This window comes from Marmota flaviventris, chromosome 12 (assembly GCF_047511675.1).
Source record: "Marmota flaviventris isolate mMarFla1 chromosome 12, mMarFla1.hap1, whole genome shotgun sequence".
Classification (NCBI taxonomy): domain Eukaryota; kingdom Metazoa; phylum Chordata; class Mammalia; order Rodentia; family Sciuridae; genus Marmota; species Marmota flaviventris.
In genome coordinates, this window is record NC_092509.1 from 16,149,130 (window position 1) to 16,170,663 (window position 21,534).

At 38.6% G+C, this 21,534-nt stretch overlaps 1 protein-coding gene across 2 annotated transcripts in view; it reads left to right on the top strand.

Moving 5' to 3' along the window:
• The window catches only part of Chrm3 (cholinergic receptor muscarinic 3), a 426,898-nt gene that overhangs the window by 134,640 nt on the left and 270,724 nt on the right, over positions 1 to 21,534 (top strand). For both annotated transcript variants that reach the window (XM_027948040.2, XM_071619697.1), the window contains exon 2: positions 866 to 973. The gene's annotated coding sequence lies outside the window, so the exon portion shown is untranslated. The remainder of the gene's footprint in view (positions 1 to 865; positions 974 to 21,534) is intronic.

The window sequence follows — 21,534 nt, forward strand, 5'->3', positions numbered from 1 at the left end:
GCCTTTTCTCCTTGCGGTTATATTGCAAACCAAAAGATAACATTGGCAAGTGAATTATAGGATTGACAAAACTGTGAATTTAGACCAAAAAAAAAATGGATGCTAATTCTGATTTTCATGGCTGCTGTTCATTTATTCATGGACTCAGTAAATATTTTTGTTTCAATTCCTTTATCCTAAAGTGAGATCTCACTATATATCTGTTTGACATACAAAGATCAGTAGGGTGTCATCCTGTATTTTAGAGAAGTGCAGGGGAGAAGAGAACCTATGAGACACATCTTTGTGTGATGCTCGTGTTATCTCTCACATTGTAGGACACATGACGCACAAGTCCCCACAAGAGCCACGTACTGTGCACACTCAGAATGGTACAGTAAAGTAGCATGCTCCAGAGAGTGCAGAGACCTGGGCCAATTGCTGTATTATTAGAGTCTTCGAATTTGTAAAATGAGAGGACTACCTAATTGTAGGTTTGTTGTGAAGATTAAATGAAATTTCATAGGCAGTCATAGGCTCAGCACTTTGGCCTCCTAAAAACTCTGTATCTTAGAACAAACTTGATTTTTTTTTGTTTGATTTGTTTCTTATTGATAAATGTATGGCTTTTCAGAAACATTGTAGCAACTCACAAGTAAATTTACTTTTTGATCATATGTAACATTTATTGACTAAACAGTACATTCCCATGGCTGTACTTCATATTGTGTGCAAAACAGAGGTATGTAATTAATGACTTTCCACTAGATTGCTTGTCAAACATCTATTACTATTATGCTACAAATGCAAAAGATACTCTCGTGCAAATGATATGAAATAATACTTATTGACTGATCCTTTTCATCTTTTTTGTGTGCCCATTTAGATATGCAGAGTAATGGCACATACTTCTGTTACAAGTTGCTCAGTGGCCTGTGGACTGAATGAATGTATCCATCCCCATCATGATATACAACATCAAGGCTCTTCACAAGTAGGTTTTTTTAAAATTTTTTATTCAATTTCATTTATATGGAGCTAGTTTGACAATAAAATGTTTGCATACAATTGAAACAAAAACCTTGGTGATAGGTGATATACTCATTTTGTCATATTGTGACATAGTGCTTACATGTAAGCAGGCCCTGCAGTTAGACTTCCTGAGGCGGCAACCCATTTCTGTCATTTTCCAGCTCTACAAAGCTGGCAAGTCATTTAATTTCTCTGTGCCTTGGTCTTCTTATCTGTAAATAGGACTAGTAATGACAGATCTTATCACATAATGTGAATTGCATAAATTAATTTTGTCTAGTGTGTAGGAGCACTGTGCTACTCTTACTAAGTTACCAGTTAGTTCCCTGGGGAGGATGAGATTATCATGAGGAGCAGATTTTACAATCAGAAAGCCCAGGGTTCAAAACCATTTACTAGTTGTGAAAGCCTAAAGTGGTTATTAAACCTTTAGAGGGCTTAGTTTCTAAGAAATGAAATGAAGCAAATAACCATAGTATTCTCTGTGCTGCATTTTGCTAGGCTGGTTTATCACAGCCGTGGCAAGGAATGGCAGCCGTCACCTTCACGGGAACTTGTGAAGACATTATCACAAATTATCATGTAGTGTGATGTTCGAGTAATGTATGGCAGGACTCCTCTGAATTTGAAACTGTTCTTGCCATATGTTGTATTTAGGGGACTTTTAGAAATGTGCCCAATTATAAGATCTCTTTTGTTAGATCCAGAATTAAAAAAAAAATAAAGATGAACAAATAATTTCAATCAAATTACAAAATGCAAAAAAGACTTGGATTTGGCAACCTAATTAAAGAAAATAAAAATGCCCAAAACTCATGGGTTTTTCTAGGTCTATCAGGGAGTATCAGAGCAATGTTTAATTTGTTATGAAGGCTGGGCTGTTACCAAATTATAAATGACTTTCCTTTTGAGGAGAGGAAGGGGACAAATAAGAAAGCAGGTGGAGGCCTAGGGTCTGCATCACCAAGGGCAGAGAATAAGGGCTTGAACTTTCACTTTCATAATCACATGTTCAAGATGGGATTCGGTATTTGTCTTATTACGAACCAGCTTAAGGTATTGTCCTCTGGGCTTGTATTGGACAAAGTTCAGTAATTATAATGGGTGACATTTTCCAAATGAGTCATAATTTGTTCCCAAGGTGGAAAGCACTGATAACCCGGGCAGTGGCAAGCCAAGAGCGTGGGCACATGCTTTGTGACCATCTCTCCAGCTCAGGGATTGCCTGGCTGACATGTCTCACTCAGACCAGAAAGCCAAGTCCTGCTCCCTCACATGTTAATTATAAACCCTCGGAAACAATGGCAGTGTTTGTTTTTTTTCATCTCTGGATCCATCCACATAGGCAGCCAGGGAGTCTTTCACATGGAAATTCAACCAACTTATTTCTCATGCAGATCATAAATGTTATCTAGGGCTGCTGTGCATGCTCCCCTTTATTCCTCTTGTTTATTTTTGCAGTAGCTTTAGCCATAGTAGAGTTTTCCCAGGATGAGGGCAGTGCAGGTTGTGGAGGAGGCTTGGGGTGCTATCCAGGTAGGAGCCCTGGTACAGTGGGATGGTGCAGGCCTGCTGCTACTTTGCTGCCCCTGCAAAGGGGCTGTGGGGAGATGCCCGTGGTACTTCTTCTGTCCTGCTTCCCTGGGCCCTGCCTTCTCTGTACTGCTAATCCCTAGGCACTGCCAAAAGGCATATGTAGAAGTCTCACATTAGGATTGAAATGCATTGCAAAGAAAAAGAAGGGTCGTGGGGCTGGACTGCCATTCCTACTGAATGCACAATTCCTCATGGATTCTTACTAATTTCATGTTTTATTGGCCATCATATATTATTCATATTTACTTTAAAAATTATTTGTGACTTTAATAGTCTCCTTCTAAGAGAGACCAATTAAGTCAGATATCAATCTAATGTATCTTAAAACAGTATCTCTAAAAACCAAGGAGTGAGGTGTTTCACTCAGTATCATAACCTGTAAGAGAGAGATGCAAGGTTTTCAGACTTGAAGTCTAACGTATCTTGAAGACAGAAAATAGAAAGAGTTGTCATCAGTGGGAGTTTGTGACCTGGAGCACAGAACTTTAACATAACGTAATCATGGTGCGGGGAGAGACGCAAGCTTAAGTATATGCTGCACTGCCAATGAAGTGAAAGATGATTCCCTGAAGGCCAGAGTCTGCTGAAGAGGGACTGGCAGTGGGTGGAATTGAGGCTCTGTGAACCCCCCAGAAAGGTGGACCTCCCTGGTGTCTCCTTAGCCTCTGTGCTGACCAAGTCCCACCCAGAAACGCTCCAGCCTTTTGTGATCCCCTGAGCCTCCTCATGAGGGCACATGCTGTCCATCAATCAAGCTCCTAGTCTTCCTTCCAGTCACAGATTTACCTGTTCTGTCATCTATAGAACTTGACTCTTCCTTTTAAAACTATCTCCCCCTCCTTTTTTTCTGCACCTCTATACTGTGTACATGCCTCTTTGACAGATCATGCTCAATTCGTTTGCAAGGACTGACTTATGAATCCACCAACCTAGTTATATGGTCAGCTTGTGGAAGGCAATCCCTGTCTTACTCCTGCATACTTTTCCAGTGTCCATCATTCAGCAAGTAGTTACTGGCTAACTGAGTAATTCAGTGATTAATAATAACCTGTGTCCTTGGATTAAACAAGAAGCCATTGCGTTTGCCATGGTACAAAGATGTCTATTAAATATCTTTCAGTATGGATATTATCTTAAATTGTTATTAATCTGTAAAAAGTATTAACAATTAAAATGAAAAGTGGTGACTTTAAACCTATCATGAGGTTTATGTCATTTAAAACACTGTGAGCAAGATAACAAGTCCTGAAAATGCATAACTGACTCTACTAACCACCTTATTAGTTTATCATTAAGCATATTGTTTTTAGAAATAGCATTTCAGCAGTGATGAGAGATTACCTTACCCCATATTAGCTGAGGTAGAATGACTTCCTCCATGAGTTAGTGAGGGAAAAAAGAGAGAGAGAGAGAGAGAGAGAGAGAAGAAAGAAAATAAGAAAATAGAGCCTAAGGATTTATTATAATAACTATTGTAGTTATTGTAATTGCTTTTGTTCAACACTCCAGCCCTGAGTTTGTCAGAAACATTTTAAAGTACCACATATGAAAGCATCTATATATGTGTGTATATAGAAAGATATACTAAATATAATGCATATGTACTCTTTACATAAACATTTAAAATATATATTTCATATGTCTAAGGAAGACTCCTACTATGAATCTAATTTGGTAAAGGTAGAAAATGTGTGTGTTATGTGTAATTCTTGTAGGTTTGAGCTATTTGTTTAAAAATACAGTGAGAAATAACAGAACCCCCAAAAAAGTACTCTGTGTCAAATGAGTACTGAACATCACTCAGAAGAGGGCTTAAAATTAGTTGATCTAAATGTGTTTTCTTGGATTGCACCACCACACAGCTTTAACAAGGAAGACCATAGGTTTGCTAAAACAGTGTTTTAAGGCTATATGGTTCATGTGTACAGTCATCTTTAGGAGGCCAGCATAGGCTGATCAGGAAGAGTTACAAGTAGCACACATTACCCAAGCAAGGACAGGCAAGGGGAAGGCAGAAGCTAACAAAGACATTGAAGAGGGGAGAATGGACTGATAGTGCGCTCCAGTTTTTAATGCATGAGCTATTTTGGATTGACATACCTCAAGCAAACAGAGCTAATCTTTTAATAAATTATGTATCAAGAATATTCATCCAGTAATGTAAGCAGAAATGTAATGGGTCCACAGGCAGGATCACCTTATTAAAGCTTTGATATGTCCAAGTAGGGAAAGCAGTACAGCAAGAATTGTATATTCTTGAAATAAGTGGGTATTCTTTATTATCCCTAAAGGCAACACTTCACAAAATGGCAGGTCACTTATTAATGACTTTTTAAGTCTCTATCTTATGAGTTGGAAGATTACAATGTCTTGGTGACCAGTTTCTGACATTCTTTTCAGGAAACAGACTTATACTTGCCTGTTGAGATTTGATGTATATATATACATAAAATTACAAACAAGAGGTCCAGAGTGTGTATCTGGGTATGGAGAAACAACATTAAATGTGTATATGTATGAACAGTAATAAATTGGTTTTAAACCAACTCATTTCGATAACAAAAAAATTCTTGCATTCAATTTTTCTTAAAGTATAGTTTTAGGTAAGAAAGTCTAACATCTTTACTGTTAAATGTTACTAAAACATCATCTTTTGATCATTTCTAAAAACGAACTTTGTGATAAAGTAATCAGCATCTTGGTTTTAAAATGGTTCCTGTGTTTCTGATATTCCTTTCTTTACTCATCCTAAAATCCTTTCTTTACTTATTCCTTACTTTACACCTAAAAGTAGGTACTGTAAAATCTAAAGGAGAATTCCTCCAGCCTTATATTCCATTTGTTGATCAGCATATTGCATTAAAGAATGCCATGAATACCCTGAGGACCAGACAGGGAAATCGACAGCATTGTACCAAAGGAAGACAAGCAGCCAGGGGACTGTTGTTTAGTCGAGCTTGGAATCCTGTCTGTGCTAAAGTATGGAGTGGCACACAAGTGTCAGCTTTTAGTACCTAATCATGTGGCTGTTGGCTGTTGAAGAAAAGCTACTGGTTCATGAACATTCCTCAATCAGGAATATAATATGGGATGTGCACTTAGAGCTAGGACAAGGGGCAGCTCAAAAATTGGAAAAGCGAGTGTCAGCCAGGCAACTGCTGAGCCAGTTTTCCCACTGAAAAGTAAATCAATCATTTTGAGTGATATTTGAATACAAAATAATGATATCTTTCTGTGTTAAGCTGAACAAGTCAGTAGGTGTCTAAATTTGTTGAATAGATTACAGTGGTAGGTAAAGTGGACTATTTCTCTTAGGGGAAAGGAGACTGTGTGTGCCCTTTTTAAAATACTTTCTTTTAAAAATGTGTTTCTCTGCCCAGGAAGCAAAGATTCGTGTTTGAAAAGTTACCTGCCCTTTTGGATTCTCTGAATTCATGATTTTGGTGGTTTTCCTAAATCAAGATTATTCAGGATTATTCAGCGTTCATGACATCGATGTTTAAATCAACATCAACACGCAAATGAGCCACCAAAAGTTTTGGTTACTTTCTTGAAAATTCATGTTTTAATTTAGCTTTCATAAAAAATACAGATTTTAATAAATAATGTGGACTGATGGTAATGTCTAATGGCTCTTCAACAATGGGGCAACACAGTGTTGAGATGAAGAAACACAAATAGTGTCTCAATGTGAATTTTGCTCTTTTCCCCTATTTTACATAGGCAGCAACAATAAAAAGGTTTCTACCAAAGTAAAAATCATTAACAAAGAATTTTGGGGTTTCTACCCTAAGCACTAATAACTAGACTATTATACAACAAAGTATAATAGTCTAAAATAAAATGATTAAATCTCTAATTCGGGACTAATATTCCTGATCCCAAGACTCTAAAGTGCACTGTCAGAAGCCTCTTTCGCCAGCAGATACAGCACAGCTTCCAAATTAGGAGGCACATAAAATCAGTCACATAAGAATCTATGGCAAGAGCTGGGCATAGTGGCACATGCTTTAAATCCCAGCAGCTTGGGAGACTGAGGCAGAAGGATTGTTAGTTCAAAGCGAGCCTCAGCAACTCAGCGAGGTCCTAAGCAACTCAGAGACCCTGTCTCAAAATAAAATATAAAAGTGTTGGGGATGTGGTTCAGTGGTTAAGTACCCCTGAGTTCAATCCGCAGAACCAAAAGGAAAAAAAAAGAAAAGAAGAATCTGTGGCAAGAAAACACATTATATGTAAAGAGTTTGGAATTGTTAGTATTTTTCTGTTTTTTTTTTTTTTTAATATATTTCCCTGGGAGGTTAACACAGAGCAGAGAACACGATAGAAGCAAATAAATGTTAATTGAATTCAATGATGCTACTGAACACTGATTTCTCCAGGAGATCTGTTACCAGCTTAGAATATATTAATAAGGGAATTTTTATTTTAACAGTAACTGCACCACAGACTTTAATCTCATTGTTTTACTGATTTGAGAGGCTAGGAGCCCCTTGAGGGCTGTGCTGAGTTGGGTGGAGTCCTACTTAAGTGGGAGAGAGTGTCATCTTCCTTTGCTCTGATTCTTTCTTGCCTGAAAATCTGATAAACGCATCTGATGATATCTCTCCTGTCACTTATATTTCTGTGTCCCAACTGACTGCTAGGGAAAACTAACCCTTACCTCTGTATTCCCTGTCAGTGTCCTTCAGACTTCCTTCAGCTCCTCTTTGCTTTGCCACATTGCCACTTGGCCCTATGGCTTTAACCCTTTGCTACTGCAGTGAGCTGTTCGATGCTCTAACTCTAGTGTTACACTCTCCAGCTACATCCTTGCCCTTGACATTAGACTTCCTTTCCAACGCAAGTCTGAGTATTTCACTTCTGCATAAATGTCTCCCATCGTCATATTTCTTGAATGTTGAGATTAAAATATGACACATTTTCATTGAAAATAAGAAACCCTACAATGACTGATCTCAAGAAGTTCTCCAAATGCATATCCAGGTCAGCCCAGCTCATGCACCTAACTTGGGTCCTTGGTTAGCATTCCACACAGTTAAACATTTCAGCTCCTTTATGTTTGAAGGCCATTGAACTAGCTCGTGTCCTCTGCCAAAAGATCATTCCCTATTCTTCCACCTGGAAAAATCTGCAACATGCCAGCAAAAAGGTTTTGCCTCATGAGGGAATTCTGAGCCCCCAAGTCCACTCCTTTGTGGTATTTACTAAGTATCTAGTAAATAAAATTGATCAATCACTGTCTAGACGTTCATTCCCCCTGTCGCTAGTTGGTCAGTGAGGTCCTCTTGCATACTTACTGCCCATTCTCTGTAAAGAAACTTTCACAGTGTGTGGTACCTGGAGGATGCTCATTAAGTATGGATTGAGTTTCTTTGTGTCCAGAAACATCAAAGGCAACTACTGGTCATCCTCCATCAACATGGCCTTGCTAGTCTCCATACTTCCACTCCTGCACTGGTGTAAACTACCACTAGACTCTATAGACACCATACGACTTGCACAGTCTCCCATCATTTTTCCTTCACTCCTTTTCCCTAAGTCTGTGGTATTTCTAACCTGTGGAGAGGTCCTGTTCACAAAGCAGTCTGTCCCTATTACTTAGTCTGTAGAAAGCTATTAATAACCAATTGGTGCTCTGGGCCTGGGTACAATTTAGACGCATCAGTTTGTGTGCCTAATCAGAATATTTCTACATTCTGTTTCCTAAAGGTGTCTTCTAATGTGCCTTGTATACTTAAACAATTATGTAAAAATTAAAATTTAATCATGGGTTTCCACTTAACTTGACAATGTAAAACATAATTTCCATAATTGTTTTATTACAGAATCAAAAACACTTAATTGTATGCCAGTAATGGACAGTTAAAACACTACATCAGATTTACACCTCAAATTCTGAGGGGCTGGTTTTATTTTAACCAGCACAGATATTTCCTTATAGACCTACAATGTTACATTCTTAACAGTGACAACTTGACAGAGCTCAATAGTGTGTGGTAAATTGCTGGGATTGTGATCCAGGAGGCAGGGAATGTTCTTGACCACTCCATTCCATTACCCACTGCTGGCAATTCGAGACAAACGTTCCCACAAGGCCACTCTCATATTTTTCCTCTAATTCGATTTCACTCATTTTTAATGATGTTCTTTTATTTTGGAATCTTACATTTCTGCCCGACTCTGGTAACAATTCTTCCTGTCAGTATTCTCTCAAACATTTGCAAATCTACCCAATATAGGGCACCACCATGATCTTGCTACCCTCTGTTTAACATCCTTAATTCACTTCCTGGTGTCTACAAAATGAATCTTGGACCCCTTTGGTGATATACAGATCCTGCCTGTATTAGGCTCATCTTCAGTCTTCATCAACCCCGACCTCCCTGTGCACACCTGTGTTCAAGCCACACTGCTAACTTTGTCGTCCAGTTACAAAGTGCCCCTCCATTCTTGTGAATTTGGCCATTGCTTCCTGTATGAAACATGACCTTCTATTATGATGATAATTATTAATACATATTGATTGTTGATTTTACAAGTCAGTGGGTTTCAATGTGACACTGACATACATACATATACTGACATTTGATCATGTCCACCATCCCTTGTCCCCTCTCTTGCCCTCTCTCTCTTCCCCTTCTCCTTCCCTAATAAGGCCCTCTTCTACTTATACTTCCCGGTCATCTACATTTTTTTGAAGTTTGTACGTGAGAAAAAAACATATGATACTTGTCTTTCTGTGTCTGGCTTGCTTCCTTTAATATGGTGTCCTCCAGTTTCAGCCACATTCCTACAAATAATGTGATTTCCATATATACATTTTCTACCATATATAAAATTTCAAGTTCAGTTTCAGTTCAATTCTGTTTCAAGATTCAATCTTGAATTTTTAAAATCAAATGTATATGCATTGTATATACAAGGTATGTCCATTATATATATACATGGCATATACATGGCATATACACATGATATATACAATTTATATATATATGATGTATATGTACATGGTACCTCATATATATACATATAGATAGATACATTTATGCATGCATATATGTGTGTGTGTATACACACACAAACATAATGTTTTTCTTATCCATTTATCTGTAAATAAGCACCTGGACTGATTCCATATCTTTGCTATTATGAATAGTTCTGCATTTTTAGTTATTTGAGGAAATTTCTTACTGTTTTCCATAGTGACTCTACCAATTTACACTCCCACCAACAGTGTGTAAAAATGCCTTTTTCTCCACATCCTCACTAGCATTTGTTTTTTTGGTTTTTTTTTAATAGCAATTCTGACTGGGGTGAGAGAAAATCTGAATGTAGTTTGATTTTTATTTCCCTGATGGCTAAATATATTGAGCATTTTTTCATACATTTATTGACCTTTTATACTTTCTCCTTTGAGAAGTATCTACTCAGATAATTAACCCATTTCTGATAGGATTACTTATTGTTTTGTTAAGTTTGTTAAGTCCTTTATGCATTCTGCATATTAATCTTCAGTTGGATGAATAGTTGGCAAAGATATCCTGTTCTGACAGTTGTTTGTTCACTCTGTTGACTTTTACTCTGCTGTGCAGAACCTTTTAAATTTAGTGTACTTCCATTTATCAATTCTCTATTGTTTTCCGAGCTATTTGGGTCCTATGCAGAAAATCATTGCCCGTGCCAATATCCTGAACAGTTTCTCCTGTGTTTTCTTCCAGCAGCTTCAAAGTGTTTGGTCTTATATTGAGGTCTTTGTCTATTTTAAGGTGATTTTGTGCAGGGTGAGAGATAGAGGTCTCTTGTTTTGATCTTCTACATGTGGATACCCAGTTTTAACAGCACCATGTGTTGAAGAGGCTCTTTTTTTCTCCAGTGTATGTTTTTGGCATCTTTGTGAAGAATCAGTTGGCTATAGATTCGCAAGTTTATTTCTGGGTCCTCTGTTCTATTCCATTGGTCTATGTGTCTGTTTTTATGCCAATACCATGGCTTTTTTTGATACTATGGCTCTGTAGTACATTTGAAATCAGGTATTAAGATGCCTCCAACATTGCCCTTTTTGCTCAGGATTGCTTTGGCAGTTTGGGGTCTTTTGTAGGTCCATGTGAATTTTATGATAAGTTTTTCTAGTTTGTGAAGAATGTCATCGGTATTTTGATGGAATTGCACTAAACCTGTAGATCACTTTTGGTAGTATGGCCTCATCTATCTTCTAGTGAGAGTGGAGTATTATAGTCACCCTCTATTATTGTATTGGGTCCTATATCTAATCTTATACATGGTAATATTTGTTTTATAAGATTGGATATTCTGATGTTCAGGGCATGTATATTTATTATTATTATGTTTTCTTGATAAATTGTTTCCTTTATCAACATATAGCAACTTTATTTATCTCTTCTAAGTGATTTTGGCTTTAAGTCTGGTTTTGTTTGTTTGTTTGTTTAACCCCAGACATGCGTATAGTTAATCCTGCTTGCTTTTGGATTCCATTTGTTAGGAATATCTTTTCTCATTCTTTCACTGTTAGTCTGTATATGTCTTTGCCAATGAGGTGAGTTTTTTGCAGGACGCATATTATCAAGTCTTATTTTTGAAAACAATCAGCCAATTCACATCATTTAGTTGGAGAATTAAGACCATTTACTGTTAAGTTTATTACCAAAAGGTGGGTGCTTGTTCCTGTCATTTTGTTGTTTTACTTCTGGTTGTTTTGATTACCTTATTTTTGTTTTGTCTTTTTAAATTTATATTCGAGATTTGATGATTTCCATGTTGATAATGTTTTATTCTTTCAGAATTTTCATTTGCTTACCTACTCTTCTAGTGATATGTATCCTTTCCTGTACTCTTGTGGTATTTATCTTTTACCTTCTTCTGGGTATATAGGATTCCCTTAAATATCCTTTTTAATGCTGGTTTAGTGGTAATAGTTCTCTTAGTTTATATTTGTCCTGGGAAATCTTTATTTCATCTTTAATTCTCAAGAATCATTTTGCTGGGAATAGTAATATAGATTAGCTGTTATTTTCTTTTCAGGACTTAAAACACACCATCCTGTGTTCCTGTGGCCTCTAGAGATTCTGCAAAGAAATCTGCTGTGATTCTGATGGGTTTGCCTTTAAATGTACTTGGAACTTCTCTTTTGAAGTTTTTAATATCCTTTATTTGTTTTGTACTTTTGGCAGCTTAACTATACTATGTCAAGGAAGCCTTCTTTTCTGATCATGTCTATTTGGAGTTCTAAATGCCTCCTGTATTTGGATACCCATGGCTTTCCAAGATTTCGGAAATAACTCTTCAATTATTTTACTGAATAGTTTTTCCATACCTTCAGCCCTGTTCTCCCTCATCTCTTCTGCATATGTGTATGTTTGGTCTTTTAAAGGGGTCCCAGAGATCTTGTATGTTTCATATTTTAGAGTCTTATTTTTATTTCTGTCAAGTCCTGAAATGCTTTCTTTCCCCTTCCTTTTGCTCTAGTCTATTGAAGAAGCTTTCAACTGAGATTTTACTCTGACTTATTTCAACCATGTGTGTTTGGTATGTTTTCAAAATTTCTGTCTCTTTATAAAATTGTTCATTTGTATCCTGCATTGTCTTTCTTAGTTAGCTATTTGTTTTTATTCTCTTAGAATTCACTGAGTTTTTTTTTTTATAACTCATTCTTTTGAATTCTTATTCAGAATTTTATCTATTTCAATATCTTTGGTATTATTTACTAGAGGATTGTGAACTTAGAAGGTACCGTGTTGCCTTGTTTTTCATATTTATTATTTCTATGTTGAGATTTGTACATCTGTTGGAATAAATATCTCTTCCACTTTTATGCAAGGGCCTTCCTAGTCAGCAGCCTTCTCTTGATTTTGTGTTCTGGGATATTGGGTTGTTGTTTAGTGTTGATTTTCATTACAACTGAGCTTCATGGTGGAGTTTCCCTCTGGTTTCTTTGGCTGTGATTAGAGGATTTTGAAACAATGTGTGTGTCAGAGTCTGAGAGACCTAATTTCCCTAATTCTAAAAGACCTAATTCTCACAGGAATGGGATCCCTCTGGTAGTTCAGGCAGGGGCGATGTAGACAGCCAGATTTGTGGGTGGCACCCTCTGGGGTTCTTCCTCCAGCTTGTCAGCAGTGTGTGCTCTGATAGGTAAGGAAGCAGCCTATGCTGAGTTCCCTCATGGATGCAGAATTCACCACCTTTGTGTTATTTCTCTGCTGTTGCTGTGGGGGTGAATGTCCTGGAGTGGAATTTCAGCTCTTGCTCAGCAGTGCCTGTTTGGGGCTGGGTCAGTGACCCAGGACTTTTTTCTCCCTATTCTTAAAGTTTAAGTATCTTCCAAAGTTCAATCAGGAAGGTAATGGCTGGAGTAATGTGCAGTTTCTCTGAGCTGGGCTGAAACTATAGCTCAGCCTCAGAGCACATACTCAACGTGCTCCAAGCGCTGGGCTTGAGCCCCAGCATAGAAAGCAGAAAAGGAACAGCAATCAATAGAAACCAGATAAAGAAATTAAGTAAAAATCAAAAATAACAACCACAATGCCAACAATAGAAAAGGGTGAAAAAGACATAAAGTAAACTAAGAAGCTAAAAAATCAGCAAAAATAAAACCAATAAAAAATAAAACTTAAAAAGGAAGCAAAAAGAGAAGGAACTAAAAAAAAGAAAGCAGAATAAAAATTTTACAGAAAAGAAAAAGGGAAAGGAAACAAAGAGAAAAATAATATTCATGTATATATGTATGAATGAAAAGCATCAATAACAAAAAAGAATTAATAAAAAAATGAAAATTTCCCATTTGCCAATGTGCTCTGTTGTGTGAGCAAGAGTGAGGGACGGCAACCTGTGCCACAGGAGGGACCACCAGAGGGACCACCAGAAATCCCCTCTTCTGGTTTATATAATCAAAATGATTTATGCCCCTAAGAATAAGTAGACTATCACAGAAATGGCTCACTCAAATCAGGAAGATGAGGTCGGTTCCTGGGGTGTGTTGCGTTGCTAAGATCTCTCCGATAGTTAAATTAATGAACATATTCATCTGAATGTCACTAGAAGGATCCATATTTGGGAACATGAATACAGGTAAGAACGGCTGAAACTAAAGCCAACTGAATGAGTCTAGGATTTTTTTTCTACCAGTTCCTCAAACACATCAATGACTTTTCATTGTTGTTATTTTTAAATCCAAAGCATTTAATGATCAATTTCAATAATCATGAAGAATTCAAAATGGATTTAGAGACTCTTGATTTTTTTTCTGGTACTTTAACAATGATCTATTTCAAGGAAAGAAGGGAAAGTTTCAATGAAAAAAAAAAGCTGTATTTTTAACTTTAATTAAAGGGATGTGGAAATAATGAACTGTGGGTTCTTTTCGTTTGTGGCAACTCTGTACCGAACTAAGTAGACATCTGATAGAGGCTATTTCTAGGAAGCTAATTTAGAGTGGAAACAAATAATTGTGAAAAATGAGGAAATCCTGCTGAAAAAAAAAAAAGTGCAGTGGGATCGCATCAGATCGGAGTGTTGGAGTAATTTACTATTCCTGGCAGCCCAGCAGCTGGTTCAGCTAAAGCATGCCTCTTTTTCATGAGCACTGCAATAAGGACAGGAAATGATTCAAAAAGCACAAAGACTTTCCTGTACCAAATTTCTGTAAAAATTTAATAGCAAAAATGATTTTTAGAAGCTCAATTCTTAGCCATTTCAGAGAATCTTTAATGAGGTAACGAGTACGTTTCTAACTTTAGTTACTTAGAAGTAATCCTAGAATGAGGAACTTCAAATAGAAAAGGAGGAAACAAAATTCAGACTGTGTCATTCACAAAAGTATATAATATTGAAATCGATGCTTAGAATTCATTTTATAGAATAATGAAGATTTTAGCTGAACATGGAGAACGTAATCCAGAAATACAATGTAAAGTAGGACATGCATACCTCTCATAGTACCTCTCAAGCAATTGATTGTTCTGAGTAAGGAAATGGCAGGGTTGGGTATTACTTTGGTTTAGAACTTCTACAAGATGCCAGAATTGGAGTGGGGCAGAAAAAATAATATTGTATCACACCATTTAAAATAATATTTAGAGGAAACCCGGAAAGAAAATCTAATTCAGCTAATGACTTGTAGGCTGCCCATCTCTGCCTCTGTCTTCATATCCTCTCCTCCCCTGTGTGGGTCAAATGTCCCTGTTAAGAGGATGCTTGTGACAGCCTAAGGGCCCACCTGAGTAACTTAGAATAACCTCCCCATATTAGGAGCCTTAATTTCTTCCCATCTGCAAAGAATCCTAATCCAAGTAAGTTACTCCAAGGAATAGGACCCTGGAGTGGTCCTGATAATTAGGACCATGATCCCTTCTGCAGCTTGCCACAGTATATAGTGTCCTGTTGTCAAGCAGTTTTATATCTAATGCATTTTGTGAAATATACCAGAATATAGATGTTAATTAGAGTTAAATAAAACTGATTAAAGCTATCATAGCTGCAGTAGTATAAGATCAAAGGTGTTTGGGTTTAAAAAAATAGAGTTTTAAGCAAATTACTTTTTATTCAGATACTTCATCTGATCTCAGTTACTGAGGTCAGATGAAGTTCAGTTGTTTTGTGCTAATTAAACATTGTGGAAATTTAATTTTTAAATATTTCAATAAAAATGATTTATTTTACTAGTAATTCGTAAGGTTTCTGGACCCATTTGCTTAAATGTTCCTTGTGAGTACAATGGAAATATGCTATTAGACGTTAAAGGTCCACAGTAGGGTGAATAACTCATTTTTGTTTTGTTTTTGGGTTATAATTTTCTTCAAATTTAGGTAATTTGTTAACATGGTGAAGAAGTTCAGAAGATAAAATAACTCTGATCTGGTCTTGTTTTGTAGCATCTCCAACTGAGAAAATGATATATGTTAAAACATCACGTAGCCAAAACATTGTTTTCACTCCAAGCATCTTTAATTTTGATTCAGCAAGAACAGACGGAGCTATAGATGCTAATGTGAATCCGGAGGTTATGTCATTGTATCTGTTATTATGTTAGTAAGTTTAAGTGAATTACCAATGTCCAGCAAGACATTACTCACTTTGGAAGGCACTGCACTAGCAATCTATCATAGTAATAAGAGGTAGCATACCAGCTCCTTAAGTAGCAGCAATTTTTCCTGCTAATGGAAAGGAAACTGTAATTAGTCATACACATGATAGACTTGTATTAGAGTAGTTCATCTTTACTTGGATGTCTAATTTCAGTTCCTTCTGATTCAAGATTGTTTGTACATGTTTATTTCCTTTCAATAATTCTTTGGACCCAGGTTACTTTTTTTTTTAATCCAAAATGGCTGTCAAATGCTCTCATGGACATTAATTACTTAAGAGACCTACAGAGTTCTCCTGGGAATAAAAGCTTGCAGGTAATTTTGAAGAGAATTCCTTGATCCAACTTTGATGGATACATGTTTGCAATTCAGTATTTAGTTTCCAGCCCTTGGGCACTATGAGACTCTCATAGCTCTATGGAACTGTAAGTCCAGGGGCAGAGAAATGCCCACCATGGTGCTCATACCACATGGCTTTCTCCTGGTTATAAAAATGATTCCTTTCACTGATTACAAATATACTTGATATACCTTGTGCCAGTGTATTCTCAGTGACAAATTCAAAAATTCCCCTCAGAAAAGTATCAAAGTAGTGCAGTCTTAAATTAAATAGACCCAGGGCTGGATCTGGAATTACTAGAAGAGCTTATTCTAAGAATAACATCCTTGTATTCAAACGATTCAGTAGTCTTGGATGTCATTAAGTATCCCAAGAATATAAAATTAATCCTTTGCAAAAATTTCATGATTAACCCTTTTTTCAACAATAAACAAAGTTATAACGATCCTATCAAAAAAAAAACACTAAATAATTACCATTAGGGGCAATTTAATATATGACTTTGTTAAAACTTGTAAGGTGTCATTAGGCACTTGATTTCTCATTTTGAAACCCAGTTTGATGAAATCCTGTATAATACAGTTAAATGTTTCTTTTTCAATAAATCTGATTCATGGTTTCTCAAAAGGACAGATGTATTGTTTATCAACACAACATTATAGCAAATAACAGACACAGATGACATACATTTCCTTTACTCCGACTCCAGCCTGCAGATTTTAGGTAAGAACTATTAGAATTAATTTCAAAGCAGTAGTTTTAACAGTGCCTCAAGTATTTAACAGTGCCTCAAGTATTGCTGGTGCTTTGGGCCGAATGGCTGGGCTGGAGCCATATTCCACCCCATGGATCAAGGTTCCTTGCCTGCATGGAGGTGCGTATGTGGTTTCCACTCTGTCATGGAACATGCAATGCTTGTCAGTGGACAGGAAGGCTGGGGACTGGTTGCTTTGGGCTCTAGAATGCTGTCCTCTGACCATGATGGTACTGTGGCATTGAAGGGTAAACCCTGGATTTCTGGTAAGGTAGAGGCTGCCCCATTTTGCACAGCCAGAGCCTGGTGATTTCCCCTGGCTGCAGCTACCTCATTGGCCCCTACTGTGGGGTCTCTGTAGGCCCCCTTGAGATTTGTTCATGGTGCACCTAGGTCTCTAGTTGAGCTCCCTGTTGGCTGCTCCATCCATCTTCTGAAATGACCAGCTCTGTCTGATCTCCAGGCAGCCCTTCTGCCAAGTCTGTCTCCACCTCCATTAACTGAGGGAGGCCCAGAAAATGGAGCTGCAAGGTTTGCCTCACCTGGTCGTGCTTTCCTGTGCTGTACTCCAGACTGTTGTGGGCAGCCGATTTCCGGAGCCTTAAGTGAGGAAGTGGGACAAAAGACCAGCATTGCCTTGGTTATATTCTCACTTCTCAACCTACCCTTCCCAACTGTGGACAGTCATACGGAGGAAAGCATCTGAACACAAACTTCTCACCCTTGGCCCACCTTTTCTCTCCTTTTGCCCTGGCATCCTCCTTTTTTCCATCAGCCCTTCCAGTGGCCCACAAAAGGGCAGCCTTTCCTCCATCACCTGCATCTTCATATGTGAGTCTGATAATTAATCCCCAAGGAAGCATCCAGCAAGGGCTCTACTCATGGGAGAACTGTGGGTTCTGAGCACCCTGCACTGTTAGCTCTTGATAAAGTAAATAACAGCCGCTGGAATGGAGTGCCTCCTTTCTATAGATCATTATATAGCTCAATGTCTCTTACCATAAAGATAATTAGAATTTATACTATTTTCTTGGGTAGAAAGAGAAAGGTTGTGGTGGAACATAACTAAAGGAGAAAAAGTAAAGTACATTGGTTTAATATTTATAATCATGTTGTATTCTATGTTTAAATGCAACTTTATTATTGTCGTATAGCTAATATTATGCTTACATGCATACTTTTGTAAGTTGCTTAGCTTCTGCTCTGAGATGTAGGTAGAAAGCAAATACATCAAGGAGTTGTTTTTTTAAATGGTCAACAATGTTTAGTTAGGTGCAATGACAGATAAAGTCTTTAAAATAATTGAAGATAGAAGTATCCTAATATTTTTTGACACTGAGTGACTCATTTTGAAAATTAGCTCCTGTTATCTCATCATATAATAACAGCTCCACTGGCTGTTACGGAAAGCTATCAAAAGAACCTTTGTAATTATTGTCAATGAAGAAAAGTCCAAATACTATAACAACGCACATTATTAGGAAATGCATATATGTTTTGGCAATAGATTAGTTGCCTCAGTCTGCAAAATGTGTGCCTTGGGAGGGTGACCCTGCCTGTTGGGGTTTAAGAAGTCTGCTCTTGCTCCCAATGTGAGCTGTGCACCTGGTAAATAATAAAAGAATAATTGAGAGATGGAAGAACAGAACATCACCTCCATTACTAACAAAGCTGTAGCAGAAGATGATGGGTTTTGCCAGTGTTACAGCAGGTTTCCTACTACTGAGCCTCAGCATTGAGTGGCAAAGCTGGGCTGGGTCAGGTGTCTCCAGCAGGATGGAACTGGCCACATGAACGTTCAGAATGTGGGCACACAGAGTGACGGCATCTATGCACCTGACCATGGGCCTGGGAGATTTGAATGATAATATGGTGTCTGAAGATGTATGATTTCCCCACTGTGTGTTATCTTATAGTCTAACTGAATTCTGGAGACTCCTCTCATGTTTATTATTCATTCCCTTCTAAGAAAATCCAAAGAGATATTAAAAAAACAAGACAGACCAGGAGACTAAAATGCTTCTAAATTGAAAAGGTTAGGAGCCCCTGCCCTTCCTGGGGAGGGAGAGAACATGGTAGGTGTGGGCAGTCTTTTCATTTTAATATTTGAGTTTGTTACTGAGGACATGTAGCATAGTGGTCTGTGAATGGCCGGGGTTTCGATGCGCTCACATCTGTTCTAAGGCTTGCAGGTTAGTCGTGCTTGCTTGCCACTGGGCTCACATTCATTTCTCAAATAACTGACAGTCAAGGGTGCTTTTCAAATAAAACTGATAAAGTGATACAGGATGTTCCCTTAGATTATAGAGCTTGCTAGAAAATGTGAGGTAGTCTAATGTCAGATAAGCTGCCGACAGAAGTAACTGAGCCAGAGGTCACCTTGGTGAGTGGCGCACGTTTCTTGGACAGTCAGATCCACTAACTTTGACCTGGAGTAAAGGTGCTTCCATTCCCCTCTGATCTGGAACATGGCTGGCAAGCAAAAGGAACAAGATGTGAGCTCAGACTCCGCCTTCTGGCAACTGGGGTGAACAGGAAATTCTGGGGAGTGAGAAGAAGAGAAGGTGCTGGATTAAACACCTGGGCTTTCATGAAAGTCTGTGGGGAGAACCCAAGAGCACCGTGCCTAGCCTCCTACCCTGCAAAACCCAGATGATGAATGCTTACTGGAAGAGGGAGACCAGGGGGACTTTCTCTGGATACACTGAAACTACCCAGAGAAATAACCTAAAAGTAGTAACAATGGAGTCCCACCAGGTAAAAATGTGACCAGGCCTGAGTTCTCACTACAAAGTGACCAAGCCCTGACTCTGCAACAGACCTTCCCATGAGTCTTGCATGGAAGAACAGATGGCCAAGGAGCACGTGCCACGCAAGGAAAATCTCAACACAGGATTCCAGAAAGTTAGTGCAGGGGAAGGCTGAGCAAGGGAGCAGGGCAGATACATTCATCAGAAATGGATGGAAGTCTCCAGGCTGAAAAGGCCCATCAGCTGTTCAACACTCAAAACTGATGTAAGATCTGCCCCAAGGCACATGGTTATTGCAAAGCACCCCAGAGCCCAGGTCACTGGGCTCTCTTCCCAGAGTGACATCCCTGAGGCCACTACAGCACAGTGCTTTGTCCAACTCTGCTTTGGACTTGGGTTTCTCTCTCAGTGAGTTCTGTCCTCTGCCCCCCCTTACTCTCCCCTGCCTTGTCAGCATCATCCCATCAGAGACAAATGGAAGCAGTGGAGCTCCCATGGAAGGAATCTTTGCACTCATTCATCAGTGCAGGTAGGTAAGTGGGCACTTGCTTCTGTCTTCCACTGAAGTTCAAGTCCCTATTCTGGTCCTCCTGCTTGAGTAGGATTGGCTCAGCCAGAATGTTGACCCATTGAATGGAAAAATTACCAGGAGCCTGAAGCTAAGCTGGGTAATGACATTTATCTAAATAACTTGACAAGCATCCTATTGGAAAGCTACAGTGCTCCTCATTTTAACTTTAATTTGACCTAAAGCTGTGTTTTTAACCATTTTACCACTAAAATTTTATGTAGATAGCAAGCTAGGACTTCCACATGTGCAGGGACTCCAGATACAGGTGTTTGGAGGGAGAATCCTTTGTCAGTATTGACTGCGAGCCCCAGAGGGTTTTCACAGTGACTGCTGAGGAATTCCTGAGGTGCCTTGCTGTGATGGAGAAGAGATTCCAACGTGAAGGACTTCATAGCTGAGTCCTCTTCTTCTGACACCTATATGGATAACAGAACTAATTTTCTGCCTGACACTGAAGAGTTTTGGTCGTCATTTCTAGGCTATGTGTCAGTAGATTTTTGTTCAAAATGTGACATTGATGAAGGTCATGTTGAAGGAGATCCCCCAGTTCCATATAAATTTGCATCCTATTTTCTAGCCAGCGTCCCTCACCATAAGCCATCAGCTTCAGTGCCTTTTGTGTTATAAAATTCTGAACTTCTTTATAGGTAGCCCATGCTTTTCCATGATTGGTTGTATCCCTCCTAGAATTTAGCATTTATTTCCAATTCTCTCTTCTCCAAAACATTCTCACCTTCTGCTTCACTGGTTGGACATCCTGCTGTTTCCCCCAAGCTTCCTGACATCCTGAGATTCCAACCTTATCCTAGTCCTCCTGCAGGCAACCTTGGCTCGAGGGGCCCCACGTGGTCTCTTCCACTCAAACTCTGCTTCCCATTGTCTTTCTGACATTCTTTTTCCTACTCTCATGCAGTGCCCTTTCCCCACAGCTTGGCCATGGCCTTCCCTTCCCACCTCTCACTGCTGCTTTCACCTCTCCAGTGCTAGAATAATTAGCCTTCAGGAAGTTTTACTGAGGGCCTTCCTTGTGATGGTGATTGAAAAGATGAGGATGCTGAGAAACATACTACTGCGATATCATCAAGGAAAGAGTCTGGTGGAAAAGTTCCTGGCTGGGCTGGGGTGTGGCTCAGAGGCAGATCACTTGCCTGGTGTGCACAGGGCCCTGGCTCCATCCCCAGCTCCAAAAAAGGAAAAAGAGAAAGAAAAGTCACTATGATTAATTTAATGTGACTAGAGCCCAGGGCCAAAGCTTTGACCCTGGTTCCTTGGCATGTCCTGGGAAATTCTTTTTCCAGAACCATATTCTCCCCAAGCCAATTGCTAAGGTCCTTGAATGATTTTCACTAAATGGAAGTTATTTGGTTAAGAACAAAGTTTCATTACATATGCGTGGCCTGTGTTACAAACAA